This window comes from Neopsephotus bourkii, unplaced genomic scaffold, assembly GCF_033783945.1.
Source record: "Neopsephotus bourkii isolate Nb327-2 ecotype Australia unplaced genomic scaffold, CSIRO-AGI_Nbou_v1 NB_1358, whole genome shotgun sequence".
NCBI classification, from domain to species: Eukaryota; Metazoa; Chordata; class Aves; order Psittaciformes; family Psittacidae; genus Neopsephotus; species Neopsephotus bourkii.
This window is the reverse complement of record NW_026901837.1, coordinates 1,210,573-1,231,329: the sequence shown is the minus strand read 5'-3', so window position 1 is coordinate 1,231,329 and position 20,757 is coordinate 1,210,573. Positions and strand designations below refer to the sequence as shown.

General features: G+C 40.8%; 1 protein-coding gene across 9 annotated transcripts in view; it reads right to left on the bottom strand.

The window, feature by feature from the left end:
• The window catches only part of LIN28B (lin-28 homolog B), a 98,184-nt gene that overhangs the window by 16,069 nt on the left and 61,358 nt on the right, over positions 1-20,757 (bottom strand). The window lies entirely within an intron of this gene.

Genomic DNA, 20,757 nt, shown 5'->3' with positions numbered 1-20,757 from the left:
CTGTACTGCCCAGAGCCTCCATCGCTGCCTGCCCTCTTCAGGAAGTCTCTCCCCACACCTGGTGCTGCTTCTGCCACTGGATGTCAGTCCCTGTAACTGGTCAGTGATGCCTGTTCCCCACAGAGTGAAGATGAGAAACCCTGTCTCTTACCTACAATCTAATAGTCCTTCTTCAGAAGGCTGAACAACAACCATCTGGAGATCACAGCAACCTCCTGACAGAGGGAAGACTCGTTTTTCACACTGAGCGCAGTATGTGGTGAATCCTGAGGGACCTTTTGTGTCCGTGAAAGCTTGCTCACTGGCTTCGGCCATACAGGTAAAGGGGAAGGCTCAGGAGCCAACCTGGCAATTCTGCAGAGCTCAGCTGTAAACTACAGCACTGAGTTGCTGGCTGTCCAGTAGAAACCCTAACTGACTGAAGACAGAGACAGCAAGTAAATTCGAGTTTTGAGGCTCTTGGCAGCACCCAAATATTAAATCCAGGAACCCAACGCCTTCTGTGTGACTGAAAATAGTAATACCTGAACAGTTCTAGCCATACCAGACAAGGGCCAGACCTTTACAAGTCTGACACTTCCTACATGATTTCTGCCTACTTCCAGGAACAAACAGTATTAAACCAGTGTCACTCTTGAAAACCTGGAAGGCCAGAAAGCTATACTCCTAAACTGAGATCCCTTTGGCCCTCCTCCTTACTAACCTTCTAATTCTAAATATCCAAAATACCCGAAAATACCTTATTCCAAATGACCACAGAATGGAGGAAGACTGTGTCCCCACCCAGGTCTCTGGACCTCAAGCACAGCCCACAAATTTAAGTCATGAAAAGTCTCATTCTTCCCAGGCTCAGAAGCTGGTGATGGAGAGCATGGCATTTACCTTCTTTCTGTGTCAGAGGGAGCCTGTGTGACCCTCTTGTGTATAATATTTACAGGTATTAAAATGCCTATGTCCTACTGACTTTAGAGGCAAGCAAGATCCTCATAGCTTTGAGGATCTGAGTCTGTGCCCCTCAGGAGTATATCTGGTAAAGCAACAAAAAAAAAGGTATGGTTCAATAGTACAACCATACAGCATCGAGTCACAAATTAGCTAGTATTCACTGAACTAGTGGCAGGAACCAAGCACATCCCAGACAATGCATAAATACTTGATTTTGAAATTGTCATCTTTGTTATGGCTAGTTCACTGCTGTCCAACTATTGGGATTAAAAATCATAGACAAGTTGTGTAAAGTCTTTTCACTCGCGTCTACAATCCAAACATTACACAGAAAATAAGGGCTATCAAGACCTTGAATGGACTTTGCACAAACACAGAAACACTCTCCATAGGTCTTTTTCATTCCCCGGTAGCAGGGAGCACAGAAGACGAGAATAAGATGCAGAAAACACTTTCTACATGGTGCAAAAATCTGAACCAGAATGTCCCCAACAAACTACTATGCTTAGCTTTCATCCCAGTTTCCTGCAAAGCTTTGCACAGTGAGTGTGACTGCTGCTTGCTGTCTTGGCAGCATCAGCGACAGCTCCTGGGGTGCCCTTCTGTTTTCACACTCCATGCTGTGAAACAAGCTAGCAACAGTATGCTGCGCCAGGCAGAACGCAGAGAACTGCCAGGGATCCTGCTCGAATGCTCCAATCCATCCGGAACTGTGAGCAGTGACCAAGACTCCAGCTCAACTACTTCACATTTCATTCACAGCTTTTCTTTGGTAATGTGAAAATAAAGGGAAGATAATAATGTTGTAAACAGACTCCTTCTAAAGAAGAATATTTCTGAAGACACATGATCAGCTTTCAAAAACTCCTGTGGATGATCCATGCAGTAACTGAAACTGCTAGCCAACTCTGAACAGCGAAAGATTTCAGTTAATGCATCCACATTTTTCAGTTTGCAGTATTTGTTTAGCTTGGTTCAGCTCACACCTCCAGCTTTGAAGCAAAACCATAAACCACTGCAATGGCACAACTGCGGGTGTAACAGACACTGGCAGGAGGTGGGAGGGAGTAGATTAAGCAGTGAGATTCCTGTCACCCTCAAATGCTCTTGCAAGAGAAACAGCTATGCAGAACCACACCCTGTGCCTGGGACTTACCCCTGGCCACAGCACGCACACACAGCCTTTACACAATCCATACTGAATTTCTAGCTGGATTCACAAATATAACCACCATAATATTTAATTTATCTGATCTGCAGCAGTAGGAGTGTGTATGTGAAGGATGGATAAAAGAATACATACTGGAAATCCAGGCACAAGATGCAGATGTTGAACTTAGTTTTGTATACAGCTGTAAATCCCTTACAGTTAGAGACAGCTGGAAAAGAACTGACAAAAAAGTAGTTGAATTGTCTGTAACGTGTGCTTTGAGTTAAATATACACTAAATGCTGCACACAGAGATGCATCTTTTCCCTCCGCTAAGTAAATATGTTTTTACACCATTCTTTTAGGTATTCCCCATTCCTCTACTTAAGGTTAACTCATCTTTTTTTTTTGTGAATCTCCCTCTACATTCATGCATAGCATAGCTGGGGCATCTGCTACCTGATGCTTATGCAAGTGCTACCTGCAGGTGGACAATTTCTCTCCTACCTTCTTCACAGGTTCTGCCTTGGTGCATTATTCTTTCTTCCTTTTCTTTCCACTGCAATGCTTGGTGTGGAAGCACTGCACCTGTCAGACCTCAGCAAGAACAGCTCCCTATTTTCTGTCTGAGCCTGTCATGAAGATAAGGCTTAAATCAAAAGATGCTGCTCACAGACAGAGGAGTCTGGTAGCTAAAAAGGGAAAAGAGAAGGGAATGTCAATGGTGTGTGATCAATTAGCATGAGATGACTTCTCAGGTCCATTTGCTTTGCCTGTAGTTACCTCAAATGCAGTGGGCAGGAAACTTTCAAGGAGACTGGCAACTCTGATGTGCCTGTCAAATGGCATCTTATGATAAACATGGCTATGATTACAGGACTGCTGCATACAGCCAGGAACTGAAATGTAATGTTTAAAGATATTCCTGTCTCTGTGAGAGATATAAAGGGGCAGCACAGAGGGACTATGGTGGGTCAGAGCAGAACAGAAGAAGGAGAGGGCTAAACAAGCATTGGGCCATCCACACCAACCCCTCCATTACTGGCATGGAGGCCATCAGCAGTGACAATGGCTCACCTACTGGCAAAATCTGGAAGGTGCTAAGCCACTGCAGGGCTGTTGAATGCTGGTGAATGCTGGTGAGGCTGAAGCCAAGCTCTAGAAGAAGTGTGTCCCATCACAGCAGTACTGTGCAGCTTCACCAAGAAGGAAGTCTGGGGTGGCAGGATGCTTGCTCAGGGTGAGACTACCAGCATCTCCAGGATAACTGTTAGTCAACAACATCTGATCATTTTATCATATGCAATTCTAATTGTTTAACTTCAGGAGGAGTATGAAGTTCTGCTCCACTAATGAACTCATGATTCTGTGGTAGCAGGCAGCCAAGATGCCTGGGTTTCTTGCAGTATTTGTCATCCAGTACAACACTAACCCTGCTCTGTGGAATGCTTTGAACACCTCTCCAGCAACAATAGCTGTATTCCTCCCTGGAAATCACATTAGATCTTTATCATACAGCTAACTGCACAACTGCTTGTCTTACAGATCTTAAAACAGCTTCACAATTGAATTCCCAACTTTGATACTCATTCAGTTACAACTGAATTTATACTCAAGAATGGGACAGCCTATAGATCAGCTGGGTTCCCTTGAAGCATTTCAAAGCCAAGACAAAAAGCATGATTTTTGAAAAATGCTGTCATAATTCCAATGCTTTATGACACTCAATGGCACAGAAATTAACAGGCTAACATACCTGTTGATACAGCACTTGCTCTCTACAGCTAAAATTTTTTAAAGGTCATTATTTGCCATGGTTAACTGCTATTAACTAAATATTTTGGTAGCTCTGAAAGCATAATGCTTTAGAACAGAATGTTTCCATGTATCAATATCTCTTGTAGCTTAAAACTGGACTGGAGTATTCAGAAATAGTGGTGGTAACATTTCCCAGGTCTGTAATAATTTCTGCTGTTAGCTGAATCCAACCACTAATATTATAATGTCCTTAAAGTATTTTGAGTAAACAATGTTTGACTGTAATTCTGATTTGTTGAAAGGAAATGTTTTTGTAAATGATTTAGCCAAAAAATCTGCACTTTCCAAACAGTACTTAGAAATTACCTAAATGCTACTACTCTGTAACTTTCAAAGAGCATAATACTAAATGGACTTACCACATGTTAGGAGACATTTGCCACGTGTGTTTAGAGTGGTGCTCCCTCTGGTCCAGCTCCAAAGTTAAAGCATGTGAAGTGTAAATTGTGTGTGACACAGCCAAGGAAACCCACTTTACTTAAACCTTGTTAATGGTGAGCCAGATGGAACTGCTGAGGCCACCCATTGTTCAGGTTTGCATTTTTGTGTAATGCCATGGTGTAGGTCCATAGAGCCTCATGAATTCCTCTCCTCTGAATATATACTGTGCTGCTAAAGGCACTGAAAGGATCAAGCTCTGCTCTGAGAGCAGCTGGCTTTGTAGTTTCTTAATGGTTGTTAGCAGCAGCAGCAGGTCCATTCTACTCCCCCATTCTCCCCCTTCCCTTCTTGAAATCTTGATCTGTCAGTTCTTGAGTGAAGCCAAACCCTAACTCTTGTCCTGTGTAGCACATCATACATTACCTCAGGTTCATTACCCCAAATATTCATCAAAAGTCTCAGATTCTCCCTCCTCTGCAGCCTCAGACCCTGCCCCAGCAGTTCTTAACCACACAAATAATCATCACAGACTTCATCAACAGCGAAGTTGATAATTTCTTTCCTACAAAACCCAAATAATGTGTGCCTGCATAATTTTTGATCCTTCCAGAAGACTGATCATTACATTCTGAAAATTTGGTCCAATTTTCCTGTCTTCACCTCTTTTGTGCCTTTAAGATCAAAATGGAAACAAAAGGAGTTTCAAAGAAAGATAGCCCACAGCAGACCCCTCAGTCTGAGAAATGAGGGGAAGCTCGTGAAGTGTAACACACCAAGACCCATCTGTACAGCACTTGTGATGTAGAAGGCAACATCTTGCAATGGCCGTGCCATGATGCAGCAACGTCAGACATTCGCCGATAAAAAGCTGCAATGCAGAGTGTAACAGAGATAGCAAAAAACCCACAAGACTACGGCTGGCTGCCTAGCAAGTTTCCAGCTGTGGTGTGAGATACTGTAAGGCTGGGAGAGGGAAATAATCTTCTCCCTGTTTACTCCAGCTGTGGTGCATGCTGTTCTGAATGAGTTGAGAGAAGCATGAAGCCAACCCTGCATCCCTTCCTCTCCAGTGGGCCTGCCACCAGAAAAGCAAACTGTACCTCATGAAAATGAGACTGCAGCCAGAAATGGCCAAATTGCACCACCAAACACCAACTAATGTGTCTGCTTCTTTGCAAAAGGACTTTGACATACTGGCTCCTAAAGACAATGCAGTTAGCATAACTTGTGAATGGTATTAAAGAATTATCTGGTGTTACAGAAACTGTACAAAGTTTTTTGCAACACTGGGGAAATCAGATTATTGAAGAGGCTGAGAAACCATAATCAATACTTCAGAGCCAATTCCCTGACCTGTTCAAAGTGACTTGTTTTTGCACTACACTGGCAGAGTAAGAAAAGAAATCCCACTACCAGAACCCCAGGTGAGTACTTTACCTGGTGCAGGAGGCACACTGTTCATTGAAATGTATTATATTCCTGCCGTTCCCAGCTGGCCTATATGCCTTTAGGAAGAGGAGCCAGGAGGCACCTGAAGCTCAGCAGTGCTGAGCTTGCTTTACTGTGAACTGGAGCAGGGAATCAAAGACCTGATCATTTCTCTTCTTTCCCCAAGCTGTTCTAAATGTGTCAGGAAGATCAGCTTCCCCCTTCCTACATGCTGCCCAGAACAAAAGCAGAAAAATGCCAGCCAAACTCCTTCTTGGGGTTCCTATGACCTGACATAAAAGGTTTGGGACAACCATGACTGGCTGTCAAAGGGGGAGACCAACAAACTGGGGAGCAACTGGAAAGACACACAGGCAGGAAAGGCAGGACATGGTAACATCTACTTTCTCCACACACCAAGAAGATCAGATTAAATTATGGCACTCACCACCTCTATCTTTTAATATAAATAGTAGGGTGCAACTTAGGAAAGTTATTTTAACTTGAATATTTCTTTAATATAGTTGTCCCTGAAGTCTGCCTAGATGCTATGAGGTGGCTCAGTGGCATACACTGCACAAGGCATAGCAGTTTCATACCACGTTGCTAAAAACGTTTATAATTCCAAATCATAAATCACAGGGGACCGTGGAAGGTTCAAATCAAGTGAAGCTCTTGGACTCAGTAAACTATTTTTTACCCATTTCAGAGTTCATGTGGTAAACCTTATTTTAGCTGATAATTTTTCCTTGCACCCTGTAACATCCATTTTGAAGGCCACATTACGTTTGATACATTTCCATTGTCTAAGAATATAATTACGTTAACAAAACACAAATGCTAGGTAAGGTACAATAATGAAGGTAAAGCACAATTTGCAACTGATAAACTAACACTGCACTTTACCCCCTTTTTCTCAATTTCCAGGTCTTCTCTATAAGTAGGATGCAAGGCTGTCATACATATTTTGAGATCAGACTAGCTTGACTGCCCTTGCCTGGAGTTTTTATATCCTTTCATGAGCACTCTTTAGCCCCCAGTCCATACCCCAAAGCAAAAGATGTCAATAACCCTGGACTGATGTGACGCTTGGTACTTTAGCACCCGAGGATGGAGATTATATGCCCCCCTTGATTTCAGCATGTTAAGCTTCCTTGAAGCTTTGTTTCTTTCAGAGGCAGCTGCCTGCATTTCCATACCTTACCCTGCCTCCTGCCACCAGCGTTAAAATCACGTATGTATCAGTTAGAAAAAATAGCTGCAAAATTATTTCCTGCATGAAGTCTTGTCAAATGAATTAGTTCAGCTAGTAACTTTCCTCTGATGATGGGGACAAGAAGAAAACCTTAAGCTGTCGTACAGAAAGAGAAGTCATCAATAAATCAGGACTTTAATTGCCCATATCACACACTTTGTACAAAAGGAACTCTGAATAACATTAATATCACTATAGAGTTTTACCATAAATTATTTTAAAAAAATGAACTGGTGGCTTTTTTGGTTACTTTTCTGTTTGGTTGTTGGTTTGTTTTTTTTAAGGTACTTGTTTAATTTTCCTGGTAACTGAGGGTGACTGAAAGACTTAAAATTAGTTTGCTATCTCAACATTGCAAGTTAGCATTCTATAAAATACTTTCATACTTGATCAGTGTTTATGAATGCTTTGAAAACTCACTGATTCCTAGGAAAGACTAGGAAAATATGCATGCCTGGAAATATCGGGGAATATATGTTTTCCTTTTTTGGAATCCCGGAAAACACAACATTGAATGGATAATATACTGAGTTTCACAAGGTTACTGACACTTTTCAGAATTTTCATCAGCTTTAAGTGCTGATTTTATATAATCCTTTTGTTCCATTCAGGGAGAAAACTTCCCTTGAGGAACTGTCGTTAAAAAAACTGAAACATTCACTTCTTGTGTATTACACATAAACACTGTGTAACTGATGCATGTAGTAAAATTAGGTGGAAAGTATGGTTTCTGCTACTGTGTGTTAAATCTGTTATTTTTTTCCTTGTCACAATGAAGGCAGGTTATAATTTTAGGACATTTAAGTTCCAAAGTAAAACTCTGAAACTGTAGCGTATTTAAGATTATATGATTGATGTGAAATAGCACAACACTACATAGGAAATGGTAGCTTTAGTACGTATTAGTACATTGGCTTCACATCATTAAAAGCAGTTCAAAGTAATGCAACAGAAGCAGAAACAAATTAAACAGACTGCTCAGAGGAAGCTGGTGGGGAAGGAAGAGCTGTGATTACACCACACACTGCATTCCTCCAAGCCTACTGCTCACATTTTGCAAGTTTTGAGGAGCAGCTGCTGAAGGGCAAGGGGAACTGCAAAATGACCACTGCACATGTGCTGCTCTGCCATATTATAACACCAAACTAGAAATTAACCATGAATTAAACCTAACCACTGCAACTTTTAAAGGCTGCTCTTCAACCCTGCAGGGATATCAGGCACACAGCTGAGGAATGCTGTTTACCTTTTCAGTCAGTTACCAGCTTCCTGGTACCACAGAGTTTAACAGACAAGCTACTGGGGTGGTGGCACCAAAGCATCTAAAATAGGTAGGATTTGCTCTTCTCATCCTGTTTTCTCTCCCTGGCCAGGGAAACCACAAGCTTCAGCCCAGCTAAAAGAGGTCAAATGGAGATGACAACATGATTTGTGCTGAGCTGCCCCTAGGGTTCTGTACTCCAGATAAACCCACCAAATGCAGAGGTTACCAACAGGCGTCCCCCACTCCACCCTATCTGTTTGCTCCTCGGTACCTTTTTGGATTGGTTTCCTTCAATTACACTCCCTGAAATGGCTCTGTAGAATTAGATCAGCACCAGCAACCCTACGAGGAGAAGACCACAGTGCTGGCTGGGGATGCAGCAGGCCACAGCAGCCGACCATCTCCCAACCATCTCCTGGTAATGTGAAACTGCATCCTGCACAGACCTAGCTTACAGAGCCAGGGCCAGCATCCATTTCTTTTAAAATCACAGTTCCCCTACAGGAAAAAATAACTAATGGGGGTTGTTCAATCTGATAATGCTGTCCAGTACTTGGGAGATGCCCATTTCTTCAGCTGCTATAGCACAGTGCAGAAAAATCAACAACTAAAAAACCTCATATACTTTAAACTACTGTAGTATTGCTTTCTGAAATTTATGGTATTTTCAACTTAATAGTGACTCTCTAACAAGGAAAAACACCCTGAAAGGGATCATTTGTCAACCACAAACAAGCAAAACAGAAACCGATCACTTGTATTATGACGCACAGCACAAGTTTTGGGGAGGTTGTTGGGGACAGTTTTGCCAAGCCTGAACCAGATGCAGTTGAACACTAGCTGTGTGCCCCCACGGGAATGAGGAAGAGTCCCAAGACCCGCCTATGCATTAATGAAAACAGGCATGAGATACAGAAGGAGATGATGGAAGTTTATGCTCTTGCTGTTCAGCATACATGATTTACAGGCACATACAAACGAAAAAAAAAAAAGGCACAACTCAGGATGTTCAATGCCTACACTGACAATAACCTAAATGCACACATTTACTGCACTTTTAAGAACACCATTATTAAGGAATTTGAAGTTAATCCCAAATCTGAAGCATTCTGTCTTGAGTCCTCCCTGAGAAAGGGTATGGCCTAGGGCTGGGCTATCTCTGTACCTTCCCTATCTTCTCTTTCTTTCAGAAAGACTCCTTTCCTGTGTAGAAAGAGACTGCAGCATACGCAGAGTTAAGTTACCTGGCACACACTGCCAGACAGGTCCCTAGGCCTACGTGTATTAAAGCATCCTCAGGAGAACTCTCCTGGCCACGCTGCTTGACTGTCTCAGCCCATGGTCTGGCAGTGTAGTGAGTCCTGCCTGCCTGAAATACCAAGAGGGGAATTTTAGAAGTGCCTGTCATTTTACAGTGAACATTGTGCAAGCAATCCCCTCCCAGGAGGGGCCACCCCAGGACACCTGAGCCTGCTCACCCACATCCCACACAGCAGCAGCACCAAAACCCCTACCTTCAGGCTACGCTCTTGGCCTCCTACCTCAAATAGTCCGTGCACAGGCAGGAAAACCAGCCATCCTGCTCCTCAAGGCTACACACCAGCCACAGCACACCTACAGGGAGCCTGGCACACCGAGGCACTCCCCCAGCAGACTTCAGCACAGCCACAGCTGTGGCACACATCTTCATTTGCGCTGACTTTCACAGATAACGCACACCCCATGCACATGCACACAGAGTGCCCGAGTGGCTACAATGGGGTGAGCACCCAGCCTGCCCCAGCAGAGAGCTGCATCCCAGCCAGGCAGAGACCTGGCCAGCCATGCACTCTGGATCACAGAATGCAGAGCACACAGCTACAGCCTGTGCTGTTCCCTGTCTCTCAGCCAGCTTGCGGCTGACCCATGTTTGGCACTCTACTTCTTCTGAATTATGTGAAATATGCATGTCAAAAAAGCTTCTTCAACTATTCCTCAATTTTTATGGGGCAAAAATTGGGGCAAAAAGAAGGAGAGCACTACAGCCTACCTGATTTGGGGCACAAGTATGCTGAAGACCTGTCTAAAGGCACTTGGAAGTCTTTGGTCCATAGAAAGCACCAGGTCAGAAGCAGCCCTGCATCCACCTGCCATTGAGAGATGAGTATTGCCCACTCACCACATCTCTTTAATAGAGTCATCAGCAGTCCCACAGACTTCCTGGTTCATATCCACTGATCCCTTTTACCACATTTCATCCCCATCTCTAGTTCTTCACACCCCCACCTTCAGTTCCATCCCAGTTCTAATCCTAATGGTCACATTTAGCTTTTACATACTGATATGCATGAACCATTTCAGAGGCCACAGCTGGCTGCTTCAAAGAAATAAGGATTTTTTAATGACAAAGTTGAACTACTATTTAATAAAGCACTGCTTTTTTATTAAAACCACCCAGACAATAAGAACAACAAAACACCACCCAGACTGCCCTCCCCTCCACCCCTAACCAACAGATTGGTTTCAGGTCTTTATACGTTGTCCCTCTCCCTGTAGAAGCTTTGATTTTTTTCTTTAACTAAATGAGAATCTGCTTTGAGAAAACAATTCCAAGTTAAATGGAAGTGGATTTATATGCCATACACAAACTACAGTCCTCTACAGTGTTACAAAATATGCAAGCTTCAGCAAATTTACTACCTGCTACCACAGAAAGGGAACCTGGTGGTATCCCATTCCCAACACAGCATCTCATTATGGCCGCCGTATGTTTCCATGACAGTGATTAGTGTGTATACAGTGTCACAATTTCCAGTACTAATACCACCTTACAATTCATGTACTTTTTCACTTAAAAGTCTCAACCATAATCTGTAATTCAAGATTTTTTTTCAGGTTTGTGAAAACTCTGAACTGACCTTCTCACACTTGCAAGACCATAGATACAAAAATGGCGTGTTGTGACACCATTACTTCTGTTGTTACCTGGCCTAATGAGAGCAATCTAACACAGTTATATCAATATAGCTTCATTTTGCCTAATACCTCATACTGCAAAAGGAGAATAAGGTAAAACAACACACTCTAGGATGCACCAGCAGAGAGAATCAGGAGAAAGGAGCATATGCTGCAGCCATGCTGACTACACAGCCATAGACTGGGGACTGTCAGCTGGTTATAGGAAAATGACCTGCTAATACAGCACATGCAGCATCTTTTAGAAGAAGCCTTAGCTACCAGTCTGCAGTAAACTAAACTGTGTCACAAAGGCAGGATTCACCATTTTCCACACCTTCACTTTGTTATGTGACCACCTGTACTGAGCTCACCTGGTGAAAGCTTGGAACAGAAAGGGAATCACTGTCAACATAAGGAAGAAGCACTGATCAGTTCCTGTTGGTTTTACCTTGCAACTATAAAAACTATGGGGTTTTTTTTGTTTGCTTGGGTTTGTTCATTTGTTTGAATGGATGAGGTCATAATCATGTACATGTCATTCTGAACCAATTTACTAAGTCACCTTCATTTTGACATCCACTTTCTTCAGTGCTGCTGAGGCAACTTTCCATTGATCTATTGTGTGCACATTTATGTGTATACTATATATGTATACAACACATGTATGCAACGGATTAAATATTTTTTTTTCTCTGAGCAACTAAACTCAATCTTCTGTAAAATGTATCTTAACATTACACTAGGGTAAAGACTATTATTATTCTGCCAAATTCAAAAGCTTTCAAATTTGACTCATTCATATTTTATGCAAGAATTAAGCAAGAAATGTGGGTCATTAAGAAAAATAAGAAATAATGAATTAGATATATTATGGTATATTTCCAAAGACTTTATAGATAGCTAATCACCTGAAGTATCTCACAGACATTCACAATCACCTGGCAGTTGGGAACAACTATCACCTCTACTCACAAAGAAAACCAACATGCTTCTTTGTTGGTTTCTCATTCAAATTAGCGGCTAGAAACAGATGAGGATCACAAAAAACAATAGTCCCTTCAACAAAAAAGGCCACCAATAATCCAAATTCCCTAAACCCTCTGAACTCAACTGCATTACTACAAAAGGTATTTTCTGATGAATTGTTATTTTGAAAAGGAGGGGGGCAGTGCATGCTAATGCCTAGAAAGCAAAGCAGAAGAAATAATGTCTTTATGGCAGTTCATGGTAAGGAAGTGACTCAGCTGAGGCAAATTACAGAGCCCATTTGGAGGCACTGATTCCAAGAGCACTGGGAGCTGCAGTCAGAAATCTGGTGCAGCTGCACTGCCATAAATGTCAACCTTCACAAGCACATAAGCCTGAAAATACTATTTGCAGTAATGCTAATCAATTTTGTCTAGCTCTGAAGCAATTTTTTGTTGTGAAAATAACATGTGAGAGAACTACAGATATATTCTCTACCTATTCCTCACACAGATCAAGCAAAACCAAAGCAGGGTTTCATCATAAAAAGTCAAATATAATTTCTAAGTAGTTAAAAAAAAATTATAACTTCTTTTGAGTTTTAAATTAACCCCTCCTGCAAACTCAAGCAATCTACTCTGCCCTGCATGCTACTGCACACAAAACTTGAAGGCAATTCTTAGTACATTTAGAACTAACGTACCAGTAACTAAGAGATTAAAAACCTCCAGCATCCTACTCTCTACTAGAGCAGTTTTCAATCTGTAGATCTCAGGTTTCTATAGACTACTTTATAAGGGATGGGCTAAAGATAGCTAGGAAAAGCAGGCTTGTGGACAGGATGTTTGAATCATTATCACACACCATGAAACAAGAAAGAGGATACACATATCCAGCACAAATCCTGGGAAGCAGGTCTTCCAGATAAGAAAATGTGTGTATCATTGCTCTCTAATAAGTAAACTATCCAAGAATCACAATTACTGTTGTAATTAAAAACAGCAGTGATTTTAAGTATGAGTAAGAAGAAAACCAATTCTGCTTTGAAGAGTTTACTATCTAAATAGACAGAAGAAGGTACAGAAAGGACTTAGGCAAACAAGAAAGTTATTTTAAATCATGTCAGGCACACTATTTTTGTGGTTGCTTAACTTTTTTCCTTTATTAATTAACAAGTCCTCTGTTTCTTCACAGTGATTCACATGTTCTCGCAAGTGGATGACCAAAGCCGTTCTATAAAACAGAATTAGCTCCCCATCCATTGATCCTACTTATTTATTTAACCACAGAGAGTCCCTGACAAGCAAGAATCACAAAATGGCTGATCAGAAGCTACCCTACTTTATCCAAGGAATACAAATGGGGAACAGATCTCCCAGATACCACAGCCTTCAGGATTGGTGTGCCCCTTCAAATACTCCCTGTTTCCCCTGCACCTGTGGTAATCCCAGGGATGTGGGACACGGCTGGCTGTGGCAGTACCACCAGGGATGCAGGGCACACACAGTCATGGGCAGCACCACCACGGCCGTGGGGCACATGTGGCTGTAGCAGCCCTTGAAGCTGGTACAGAGCTTCTTCAGCCACCCCAGTGAAATGGCAGGAAGGAAACAAAGAGGTGGCTGCATCCGTGAGAATGGTCCGTGGGCTGCTGCAGTCCGCAACAGCTGTTCCCGCTTTCCCTTCTTTCCTTCCATGAAGGAGGAAGAAATGATGGTGATAATTTTGCCCAATTTCCCATCAGGTGCGAGTCAGGGGTAAAAGCTGAAGAAAGGTTTTAGCCTTTAGAGGAAGAGTTTGGAAAGTGGTAAGACTGCAAAAGGGTTTAAATCTCATATCCTTCACTATCAAAGCAGCAACAATAATGTGTGGAGGTTAGACTGAGGCTTACAGAAGGCTGATTGCTTGAGTTTACTTGTATTTTATTTACAGTATTTTAATTTAATTAGTAGCCATATAGGAGAAGAACCCTAATCTATACACTGTTAGTCAGGGCCTGAGCTGTGAGATACCCATCATTTTTTGTCTTCTTTCCTGGTAGGTGGGTTTCCATGCTGAAACACTAGCCTGGCTCTTGCATCTGATACTGAAACCACTTTATTTGCACTTTAAACAATCAAGACAAAATGTGATTGCTTATACAAATCCTTGAACTTGCTTAATTATTAGATGTGGAAAGGTGTCTTTTTCTAATACTATCATCACTGAAATTGATTGTACAGATAAAAGATTAAGTCCTTATTCTTCTAAAAAAACATACTAATGAATTTCAAACAATGACAGACAAGAACAAACAGACAGTGCTGTGTTGTTTTTGCAAATCAATTTATTATCTATGAAACAACATTCCTTAGTGACAAGTTTGCACTGGAAAGGAATTCACATTTGAAAAGCTGTAACAAAAAGAGATGCTTGCAAATGTTTTTAAGTGTCAGGAAATTTTAATATGGGAATAACTCTTCCCATGTGCTGACAGCACCTGTATTCTCCAGTGCTCCTCAGCAGACCACAAGCAAGATTCAGGTTCCACAACACTTACTATTGCTGTTTGTAAGAAAAAGAGCTAATTAAGTACATACAGACTGTATGATCAGATCCTGAATGATGTTGCACAAATGCATTTAGTATACAAAATATATCATGCATTTATACTGAACAGGCATTACGTTTCTCCAATAAAAAAATTCTTCAGTGTTAAAGTCCTCAAATAATATAAATTGCTTGCATCAACAAACACAGTACAATTAGCTTGTTACCCTTAAACTGAGTTTAAAATAAGCAAATTGTTTGATGACTTTGATGTTTTCTACCCAAAATGTGCTGGCTAATTTTTCCATTCCAGTTCCCATTCCAATCTTTTAACTGCCTTAATCTCCTGCCCTCAGATGTTGACCTCGTAAGAACAGAGGTCATAGGTTAGCACAGACAGACCTCAAAAGATCTGGACTATCAATTCATGCCTGAAAGATTTCTCTTCCACAAAAGAACCACTAAAAAAGCAAATTCCAAAATCCAGCTCCACAGCCTGCACAAAATACAAACTTGTTGATATGTTACATTCGTAAATATTCTAAAAAGATTGGATCTAAAAAAGTATGAATTAATTTCTGGAGGATACAAAAGTAAGCAGAACCAATAGCATCGACATGAAATAATGACTGAACTTCAAAGATAAAAAAGGAAAGCTCTAGTCAGGGGAGAATTAAGAGTCAGCATCTTTAACCACAGATACGTGTTTTAAATGTCTCTAATCTCTACATTTGAAAGTAGCCTTTTTCCACACTGGGCATTTTTAAACATTTCTTTACTTGTCAGGTTAAAAGTATGAGATTAGATAACTCAGAAAGTGAAATAGCATCAGTTTAAACAAATTTTACTGATTATTAGTGAGACTACTACCTCATTTTCTTGCCATAATCAGCCATACAACAGATTCCTTGCTGCTTTTTTGGTCAATGAGCATACAGCTCATGAAAAAAAATGCCAGATGTTTCTTTTATATGCATAAATGAAATGTATAGATTGTAAAGGAGAAAGTTAACTTCATGTGGCTCTGGTGAGTTAGAAATATAGGGATTACATGAACAAACCATTTGATAAAATTATTTCTGAGCTCTAAGTAAAATTTGTACCTTATACAATGTGTGTGAGGACAAAGTTCTAAAAGTGAAGTGAGTAATGATACTCCCACATTTAATAACATAAAATCCTATTGAACACTATTTAACAAAAAGTAAATTAAAACACTCTGTGGATTCTTCTTTGACTTAGAAAACTGAAGTACTTAGCACATTTTAAGTAATTATTAAAAGGAGATGCAGGCACATATTCCTAGCAATTATTATGTGAGCAGCTAACCATGATTTTCCAAAATTATATCAAAGCACAGAAACGTTGAAAAATGAGCCTGATCAACAGGAAAGTCAAGATTTTTCATATACTTATAAGAAAGAAGTGATTTACAACAACCAACTTGAGAAAAGGAATGTAAATAAAATTAAACCTTTAAAAAGGTAAATAGGCTCACATCTGAGCTATATACGATTTTAATCCTATTGCCAACTACTGATGATTCTCTCCCATTGACAGAAAAAGTAACACTGCCTAATTTTATAGAACAACTCGCCTCATTAAGCAGACACAGACCGACATACCCCTCCCATTGTTTTGTTTTACATTATTAGTTCAGCACAACAAAAAACACAGAGGTACTAATTTTAAACACTAGCACATCTGAAGCTGAACTGGAAACATTGAACTATTTCAGCTTTTTGTACTGGCCAAAAGATATCCATTTATCATTGAGGAAATCAAAGCATTCTGGTTAAACTTTGATGCAAAGGCTGCTGCAACATTAATTGCAGACAATGAAATAAGAGCAGTCTGTAAGTTTGCTATTGTTTTCAGAGCTGTCTGAAGTAAATTAAATGCTTAGCATTTAAACTGTCCAACAGCTCAGAGAATAAAACTCCAAGTGACTTCTAGGCAAAAGAAAGCCATTCAGCCCAAGACCAGCACAATTTAAATCAATTTTTGTACTTTCAACTATTCATTGTAAAATCTCTAGTGCCAGGACACTCAGCACCAGTAAGATTATAAATGAATGGAGATCAAAGAAAATAAATTGTTTAACTCACTCCCATATTTCACAGTGACCCTTCACAACTCCTTCCTCCTTAACCATTCCATGGGTCTGTTGCTGAGCAAACCCAGCTCCCTCTACTCCATCAATAATGATATCCTCAGCTAGTTAGTCCTCCAGTTCGGCCACGGCCAACTTTATTCTCTCTTGCACATGTATGTGCAATTTCTTCCTTGAAACCAGTGTCTTCATCCTTGTCCTACAGTGTCAAATATGGTTTCAAAGGAAAAACAGTCCAAATCCCCAAGCCTAGCTGCTGAGAAGAGTTCAGGCCAATTTCTACCCATTACCTACAAATTCAGAATTCAAAAGAGAAGGAAACAATTTACACTGTAGTAACGGCCTGTGAAGAACACTCAAGTTCTACATGGCCTTTTCTCATTTGCTGCATGAAATACAAGATAGTTATTGTGTACTACTTCTTTAGCCCACTCAATTAAATGCTTGGACTCACCACTAAATCCAGTCAAATCTTGAACACAGTACAGAAGTACTGACTTTGGGGCTCTTAGATCTCTTAAGGCATTACAAATATTAATTATTTTGCAATGAAATTGCGTGGTTTAACTGGTCTCAGTGAAATGCACAGAATTCTTAAGCACAAGAAAAAGCCCAAATCATTTTCCAGAGGAGCCTTATTCTAGGTGCCCAATTCGATATATTAGAGCCCGCAGAGCACTTACTATTTTACATCATCTGACATGTTTAGGGCAAAGCTCAAACTGAGCAACTCTTACAGCTGGGAGCATTTGGTGGTTCTACAAAACAAATTCCATCTGTCATGTTTGTCACCCAGTAAATGAGGAACACACTATAGGCACACTACTGCAAAAAGTCCCATTTCAGATCAACCGTCCCAGCTGGAACCACCTCAGTCTTTTCAGGGCTGCAAAACAAGAGCTTACAACCCACCTGTGCTTACGTGCACTAGCTCAACTTGCAGATCTTTCAAAATGGAGGAAAATTTGATTCAATCCCTGTTTGTACCTCAGGGGATTCAGGCTGCTTTGCACTCCCTGAAAAGTGTCCTGAGTACCAGCTTTGAGGTGGTGATCGTTTGGAGACCAGGAAAACTGTGCTTCCCATATTGACACCATTTTCAATGGTCTGTCCTCCCCTCCCCAAGCCCTCCTCTTTCCTCTCCTTCATTTCCCCTGTGTTTGTGTTTTCATGTTCCTGCTCCTTTCTTATGTTCTGCCTAATCAACTGTCCTTGAAATACCTTCCTGTCACCCTGCCTGAGGGTTCATGGACATCACAGGAGCATTTCTATTTTAGCTCCACTGTCTCTTCTCTGAACAACTTCTCATAACCAGAAGAAGCAACTGCAAAGTCCCACACAGTCCTGCTACTTCTGGATGGAGGATGCCACATCACTGTGCAGGGGTGGCTTAAAAAAAGGGTATTTTTTTCCAGATTAAATTTACTTTTTTTGATGTAAACATGCCCTTAAACTCATTATTTCTTTCAGGACATAGCCTGTGTTGTACTACTTGCTTGAGAAGTGCTCTAGCACACTGCAGGTGCACTTCGGGGCATGGTGGGTGTGCACAGTGGGAATAGCAGCACTGTGCCTGCACAACCGCTACAGAGATGACTACCTCAGTGACACATTCCTCTTATATAATGAACTCCTGATCTTTTTGACAAAATAAGATATTGAAGTAAATTAACATTTTTAAATGATTCATATTTAAGTAGGTTTGATCTTTAAGTGTCATGGACAGAAACATGAAGCCACAGCTAATAAAAGAAGCAGCTGAGTGATTTAGAATTATATTACTGCACAATCTTTACTAATTTGAAGTTAAAGGGCTCCAGAATATTTATACCTTCTGAAGAGCCTCAGATACATCAACAGCGGTAAACCAAAGGCAACTTTTTGGGAATATCTGATTTAGGAGCTATGCTATAATTCCGTTTTCTCCAACTTTGAAGTTCTTAGTATCTTTTTCAAAAGGCCAAAATATATGGCAAGTTTTTCCATCATCTAGAATCACTATCATAATCTTTCCTTAGTATTACATATTTCTTATGTGCTTTGAGTACATTTGCTAGATGAGCTGTGTGCAAGGGTCAACATCAACTTAAAAAGAAATTTTCACAATCAAAGAAATCCAAATAATGACCTCTTCCCTACACTTTCAAAGCACAGGGCTTAAGTATTTACTGAGCTGGGCCCTGAAAATGTATTCACTGTTTTGTTTATGCTTGTCTACTAGAAAGTAATACATTAGCATAGTAATAACAGTGAGAGAGAATCTGAATTAAGGAAGATGCTGCCACTTATATTAGGAAGATTTTTAGAAACAGAAATGTTTTGTAAATTATACACTGAAATACTTTTAATGTACACTCTACTGAAGTTCATGCATGACCTCTGTTAAACTGAGCAAAGTTCTCAGTTCCTTCTTGCTTCTAAATTCCTTCAGATAAGAGGAATTATTACTATAGGTGGGACTCCAGTGTGATCATTAGGCGTATCAGTACACCATCACAAAGGCTTGAATATATGCCAGTACTTTATGGTATATGAGTGAGAGCTCATCCCTTGATGAAAGAGGGTGAAATGCTCAGAAAACACACATGAGAAGACATCTGATTACGGAAAAATATTCTTCATTCCAAAAGTGTGTATGTACTTAAGAAATCCATCTGCTGCACAGAGACAGCTTTACACTACATGAGATTGCAGAAAACCAACATATTCCTACTCGCTTCATCTGTTTTTGTTACATTTTCAGAATGGTATCTACTTCAGCATCAAATCTGGATTTCATATGATGAACACTATGAAAAATTTGGTGCCTATCTCTTCTTAACTGTACATGTATACAAACAGACACCAAACCCAGCTTTATTCAGGCTCTATGCTGCTCTTAATACAAGCTTGCTGTGAAAAAAATTAGGCTTCGATACTTAGTGGTATCATTGCCACCAGGTTCCCAGCTCTTGCTTTCATGCAGAAACTTGATTTCACTTGAAGCATGTGTATAGCTCTATCAGAAGGCACATCTGATGCAAATGAAGCATATTTTTGTATGTTTTGTTGATTTGTATGCCTAAGTACACAGCTCTATTCCCGCCTGCACCTGAGAGAGCAGGCTGAAACACTGCATGGTCATCCAAGTTCACCAGCAACACGGCATCTGAGAAGAGCCCTTGCTTTCATGTTGCCTTGTGATGAATTTGATAGTTGTGTGAAACCAAAACGGCATTTCACATGAACGAGGAATTGCCTATGTAACCACCCAGCACGCTACAGTGTACTGGAGTACCCCAAGATAACTCCTAACTCAATTTGATCAGACAAGCAGCACAGCTAGAAAGGGATCAAATTAAGCTTTGCAGCCTGCATCTACGTATGGGCAATTGGCTTTGCAAATTACACACTGCATGTGTTGTTATGCACAACTGTAACCATTTCTACACCTAGCTCCAACATTCAAATACTGATCTTTCAGCTCTGCATCCTGGCTCTCCACTGACTGAACTACAGAAATAGGCAGGAAGAGAAATCCATTATCTTCTGTGGAAGGCAACTCCCGATGCTGTCTGTTTGATGTGGGGGAAGAAGCTAGGCTAGCCACAGCTTGCTGTCTTCTAAGATGCGAGGCCTTCCTGCCATGTCCACTCACTGTGGGGCATTTATGCTATCACAGCTCTACATCTAGTACTTCCCATCCAGTCTGGCCTTGAACATTGCCAGGGATGGGGCATAGTAGCCCAGAGGGGCCTTATTTCATATGGCAGTTTTCATGTAAAAGAACAAAAACTATGATGGTCTTTGCAGTCCATAGGCCTAAGAGCGGTCAGAAACATGACTGGAAAGACAAAGAAAAACCCAACAGAATCACAGGTTAAAAAAAACAACCAACAAATCCCAGGAATATATCCTACACTTATAAAATGGGGAAAGCAAGAATGAGAAGTGGAAAGAAAGAAATTCTTAACATGTAAAACCAAGTGAAAG